This window comes from Gossypium raimondii, chromosome 7, assembly GCF_025698545.1.
Source record: "Gossypium raimondii isolate GPD5lz chromosome 7, ASM2569854v1, whole genome shotgun sequence".
Lineage (NCBI taxonomy): Eukaryota > Viridiplantae > Streptophyta > Magnoliopsida > Malvales > Malvaceae > Gossypium > Gossypium raimondii.
In genome coordinates, this window is record NC_068571.1 from 38,045,845 (window position 1) to 38,052,656 (window position 6,812).

A 6,812-nucleotide genomic window follows, 5' to 3' on the forward strand; every position below is an offset into this window, starting at 1 on the left:
GAGTTTTATTTTTCTGCCTTTCCATTACATTCTCAACCTCTCCACCACTTTTCCAACTACTCACATCATCCCACTACCACTAGCATGTCTCTTCAAAGTCTAAGTCAACCTCTAACACCTCCTTCCATGTCCCTAGAGAATTCCATCACAATACCTGCAATATGCCCTCTCTTCCTACCTTGTCGCTCCACCCCATCAAGCAGTTGCCACCGCTACTCCCTTGGATCAAACTTGTCACCAGCAACCATCTGGCTCTTAGCATCAAGTCATTGAGATGCAAGAGATGATGCAGCGTACAGAGGAGCGACTTTTTGAGCAACAGCACTGTTTCCAATAGCAAAAAAAGTGTTAGCGCCTCCTTAACAAAAAAAATGCTCTGAATGAGCAATTGATAGTTGAGCTCATATCTACCCATGAGATCCCCAAGAGGGGCAATCTAGTCTACCTTAACAATGAAGCCCAATCTACCATCTGCAATGACCACGAGCGCCATCAATCGAATGACCTACCCACTAACAATAACCATCAATGGAGGAGCATACGATAGCATTGAGAATGGAATTGTGGCAAAAAGTTTGAAGGGCCAAAGCCAATAGAACTTCTTGGAGTTACTCCAATAAACCCCTTTCTCCAGAAGTGTTGACCCATAATTTCCTATCTTCTGTTAACTTCAACAATAAAGAAGTAGAAAGGAATTCTCATCTATACATTACTCAAACTAGTGTCAGTATTTAATACAAGTAAACCAACTAACTGAAGCTATTAACAACTTACTAACTAACAATAACTAATAGTAATTGTAAAGTAGTTATTCCTAACATTCCTCGTAGTTGTCAACTTTTCTTCCCATCAAAGATCTCCTGATTCATAGCAACAACTCGAAGCTGATCTCGAAACTTGGTGAACATTGCTACTGACAGTGTTTTTGTCAATATATCCGCAATTTGATCTGAACCAGGTACATGTCCTACTTGGAACATCCCATCTACAACCTTTTCTCTAACAAAGAATAGGTCCAACTCGACATGCTTGAACTTAGAGTGCATAACAAGATTCCCTACTATTGCAACCGCAGCTGAGCTATCACACCATATCAAAGCCTTATTCAAAACTGGAACATATAACTCAATCAATAAGGATTGCATCCACACTATTTCTGCAATAACATGAGCAACACTCTTGTATTCTGCTTCTGCTGTAGACCCAGAGACTACTTGTTGTTTCCTTGAGCTCCAGGAAATTGCATTCCCTCCAAGAAACACAGAGAAGCCTGAGGTTGATCTGCGATCATCAACATCTGACCCCTAACTGGCATCGGAGTATCCTTCAAGCAAAAACTTTGAGGCTCGGGTGAATCTCAACCCATAGTTTAGTGTCCCTTGTAAATACCTCAATATCCTTTTCACAGCCTTGAAATGCAAGTCCAAAGGTTTATGCATGAACTGGCAAACCTTGTTTACGGAGTAAGTAATGTCAGGTCTAGTAATTACCACATACTGCAAGGCACCAACAATGCTCCTGTAATGACGCTCATCCTCAACAAGACTGCCTGCATCAGCTGACAGATGACATGTAGTGACCATTGGTGTTGGCAAGCCATTTGATCTATCCATGAAGGCTCTTTGAAGTAGATCAAGAATATATTTTTTCTGAGTAAGGAACACACCTTCTGAAGTGTAGTTGACTTCGATGCCAAGGAAGTAGCTCAACTTCCCTAAGTCTTTTAAAGAAAACTGATCATTAAACTGAGTAACAAACTGGTCTATAGCCTGAGAATTATTCCCAATGATGATAATGTTATTAACATAGACTAAAACATAAAGCAATTGAGATTCTGACCGAAGAATGAAGAGAGAATTATTAGCTTTGGAGACTTCGAACTTTGTGGTTACCAGAAAGTCTTTCAACTTATGAAACCAATCCCAAGGTGCTTGCTTAAGACCATACAAAGCCTTACTTAGTTTACAGACTAGGTGCTCACTATTTGGCCATTGTTGCTCGAACCTTGGTGGCTGCATCATGTAAATTTCCTGACTCAAATCCCCATTCAAAAAAGCATTATTAATGTCAACTTGTCTAAGTGGACAGTTTAAAGACACTGCCAATGTAAGGACCACTCTGATTGTAGTTGGCTTAACCACAGGGCTGAAAGTTTTCTGGAAGTCAATGCCAGCTTCCTGCAGGTATCCCATAACAACTAGTCTGCCTTTGTATCGAGTAATTGAGCCATCTGTATGTCTCTTGATCTTAAAGATCCATTTGTAACCAACAGCGCGACGACCTTCAGGTAAGGGCATAAGGTTTCAAGTATGATTAGCGAGCAAAGCACTGTATTCAGCTTGTGTAGCTGTTGTCCAAATAGTACTCTGAAAGGCTTCGATTATAGTCATGAGCTCCTTCTCAGTCAGAATAGAAATAAAGACTTTGGGCTTAAAAATACCATTTTTGGAGCGAGTCTGCATGGGGTGAATGTTCACACTCGAAGAAGCTGCTGTAGTACACTTAGTCTGACCACAAGGTGTAGGCACATCAGCTACTGCTGGGAAGTCAGCAGAAGGACTGGAATGAGAGTGAGTAATGGGAGACTGTACAAGGGAAGGTGCCACAATAGAGACCTTGGCTGGCCTTGTGACTGTCTGTGTGGAGGTGTGTTCAAGAGAATCATTAGCTACAACCAGAGGAAGCACGAACTACTGATGAAGACCCCTTATAGAACCGACTTGAGACTGTGAATAGAAACCATCATGAAATGGAAACTGAGTCTCATCAAATCGAACATATCAAGATAAAAAAATCTGACCATCTTTAGCAAGGCACCTATAACACTTTTTATTAGGAGCACTACCAAGAAACATACACCTTTGAGATCGAAATTGTAACTTATGTTGTTGGAATGGCCTCAGATCAGGAAAAGAAGCACAACCAAACACCCGTAGAAGACCATAGTCAGGTTTAAGTTTGTGAAGTGCTTCATAAGAACTAACTTGATGCTAAACAGGAGTAGGTAGTCTGTTGGTCAAGTAAACTGCATGTGCAAATGCATAAAACCAAAATTTTAAAGGCATAGCAGACTAAGCTAAAAGAGACAAGCCCATATCAATTATTTGTCTATGCTTTTTTTCAGCAACCCCATTCTGCTCTATGGTGTAAGGACAAGTGACCCTGTGCTGTATACCAAGTTGAGAGAGCTCCTTTGATAAGACACGATATTCTCCCCCTAGTCAGTTTGTAGTATTTTAATAGAATGACCAAATTGTACTTTAACCATCTGATGAAAATTTAAAAAACACTGAACCATCTTAGACTTGTTTTTGAGAAAATAAATCCAAGTGTATCTGCTATACATGTCGACAAGAGAAACGTAATAAGAGAAACCATTTGAAGGTATATGAGCTGGTCCTCATACATTGGATACCACAAGTTCAAAAGGGGAAGAGTACATTGTATGTGAAAAAAGAAAAGGGAGCTTGCGAGCCTTGCCTAACTGACAAGCTGTACATATTCGAAGCAAACTACTTTGTTTGAAAGGAACTCTACAAGACTTCAACACATGAGCAAAGGTGTTATGGCAAGGATGGCCAAGCCTGTTGTGCCATAAAGAAGAGGAGAAAATCTGAGCATTGTTCAGCAAAAGTGAGCTAGGCTTTGGGGTAGAACTGACTGTGGTAGGAGCAGATTTTGAAATTTGAAACTTGTATAAACCCTTATGTATGTGGCCCTCTAGCATAGTCATCCATATTTGAATGTCCTTCACAAAACACAGAAACGAGTGAAATTTAAAATAGACATCATTATCTTTAGCAAACAGACCCACAAACATCAGATTCTTACAAGCTGTAGGAACATGTAAAACATTCTGAAGACGCAGGAGTCTGGAGCCAGCCAAGAAAGTAGATGATCCTACATTAGCTATAGAGACAAACTCACAATTTCCCATAGTAAGATGGCTTGTACCTGTGTAGGGAAAGGCAGTTGTGAGATTGGACACTTCAGGTGTAACATGATTCATTGCACCAGAATCAGGATACCAGGTCTGATCGGAGATGAAGGGAGCAAGAGCTCGGGGAGGTGGTGAATGAGAAAATGAGCCACAACAATGAGCCATAGATGAGCATGCAGTAGGAGAAGATGAAAAATCAGTATTGTGAACCTGATGATAGTTGACTGAAGAGTTTTGACTAACACTAGAGAAATTCTCATCAAACCTATGATAATAGGTTTGAACAAAATGGCCAATCTTTCCACATAACTGACACTGTAGCCTAGAGCGGGACCAACCCCCACCAGTACCTCTAGTTCTCCCACGAGACCAACCTCGACCTGACCTCTTTTGCCCTTACTTAGGAGTTTGAGAATAAATAGGTTTCAAACAGTCTGTGCTAACTTGATGTTTAGTAACCAAATTTGCTTGCAAAGAAACCTCTTCCAATAGAGCTAGTTGTCTTGCTTCACAGTCAAGAAGCATGTCAGTGAGCAAGTCTAGGGATATTTGAGTTACAACTCAGATTGACTCATACTCAATAGAGAGTCCAGCCAATATGACACTGATTTGTTTTTTCTCGGTGACTAAATACCAATTGATGTTAAGCTATCGCTGAGAGTCTTTACCTTGGTCAAATATTCTTTAATGGTGAGGTTGGCTTTCTTGATCGAGTATAAAGCATGATGCATACTCAAAATCTTGATACTAGACGTGGTACCAAACCTTCTTTCAATAGTGGTCCAGATGTCAAAACTTGTCTTAACTACTGTGAGATGGACCAAGACTTCATCAGTAACGGTCGACAGGAGCCAAGAAGTTAGAAATTTATCATGCTTCTTATGAACAAGAAAAGCAGAATTCTCAACAAGTTGACCATCAACCCTTGCAAGAAAAGAAGGAGGGACAGAAACCATGCCCAGCACAAACTCTTCAAGACTATAGCCTTCAAGAATCAGCAAAAGTTTATGCTTCCACAATAGAAAATTATGCTCAGCAAGCTTGATCGTATCGTGTTTGGCAAAATAGTGAACTGTTGATAAACCACCACTACCAAGGCCCTGCGAATGGACTGTTTCGCCAATATTGGAAGAGTGACGTGGTGTATCAACCCCTAGTACTGCCTCCGTGGCCATGAATAGAAGAAAAAAAATCGTTATGTTAAAATTTTTTGGCTCTTGATACCATGTTAACCTCAACAATAAAGAAGTAGAAAGGAATTCTTATCTATCAATTACTCAAACCAATGTCAGTATTTAATACAAGTAAACCAACTAACTGAAGCTATTAACAACTTACTAACTAACAATAACTAATAGTAACTATAAAGTAGTTATTCCTAACATCTTCCAAATTCCCCAAGGTCTCCTATGGTGGTACGAGAGACCCAGAAGATCATTTGGCTCATTATAATAATCATATGAATATACTAGGGGGTCTCTAATGCTAGGGGTGTTCATTCGGTTAACCGACCCGAAATAACATTAACTGAATTAACCGGTCTTTCAAAATTTTTAACCGTTAACCGAACCGAAATGTTTTCAAAAAAAATTAACCGAACCGAAATTTTTTCTGTTAATTCGGTCGGTTAACCGAATTAACCAAAAATTATATTTTTTTATTTTTGGTTAAAAATTAACCGAATTAACCAATTACCAGAATTAACCGGATTACCCGAATTAACCGAATTACCCGAATTAACCAAATTGAATCACTACATAATTAAATTATTTTTAGACTTTTAGACTTTAGTTTTAGTTTTAGAATTTTATTTTTATTTATTAAATTATTTGTAATTTTTATGATTGGGGTTGGGTAATTGGGTTGGGTTGAATGCTTGGGTTTGGATTGGGTTTAGGTGAATAGTGGGCCTATTTATATATTGTAATTTTATTTATTAATTTTTTCGATTAAATCGAAAAAATTCGGTTAACCGACTGGTTTCGAACCGAATTAACCGTTAATCGAAAAATCAAAAAATAATTAACCGACCCCCGACCGAAAAAATTCGGTCAACCGACCGATTAACTGAATTCGATCGGTTAACCAAATTTTTTTGATTTTACCCGAATTTTGCACACCCCTGTCTAATGCGCTGAAGTGTTGTGCCTTCTCAATGACCCTTACACGTATCACTTGAGCATTATACTTAGCCCTACCAAAAGAATCCATCTGCACTTTTGACTAACTAGCCAAGCTTTTCATGAGTCGTTTCCTTGCCAACAAAACTCTACAACAGTCTCCTGTATACCTCATGTCTATCTACCAAAAAGAGAATGAATCTCTTCATGACTTCATTTATTGCTTCAAAGTAGCTACCATAACCACCAAGGGGGTTTCAAATGATTTGGCTGACACATTATTTCCTCAAGTACCATATCATCAGGAACCTACCAGATAAACTCCCCACGTTATATGAGTTGACCCATCGATTTTTAAAAATATTAAAAATATTTTTAATAATTTTAATGAACTTTAATTTTGAAAAATATTTTTATATTTTTTTAAATTTTAAAAAAGTAATTAAATGCTTACGTGTCATCCACGTAGCAATCCACGTGTATACTACATCAACAAGGTTAAAAAACGTTAATTTTTTCATCCATTTTAAGATGATTTGACAAAAAAACGCAAGTTTAAGAGTTAAAAAAGATGAAAAATTAAATGAATGACAAAAATATTTTTTTTATAAAATTAATGGATCAAATAAATTATTATGTGTTTCTTTTATAAACTGTCAGTAAATACAATTTGTTTTTATGGTAGAATAGACATGCATAAATTGTTTGACTGAACCCCGAATGAAGTGGCAAATGACTTTATATGAAGTCTT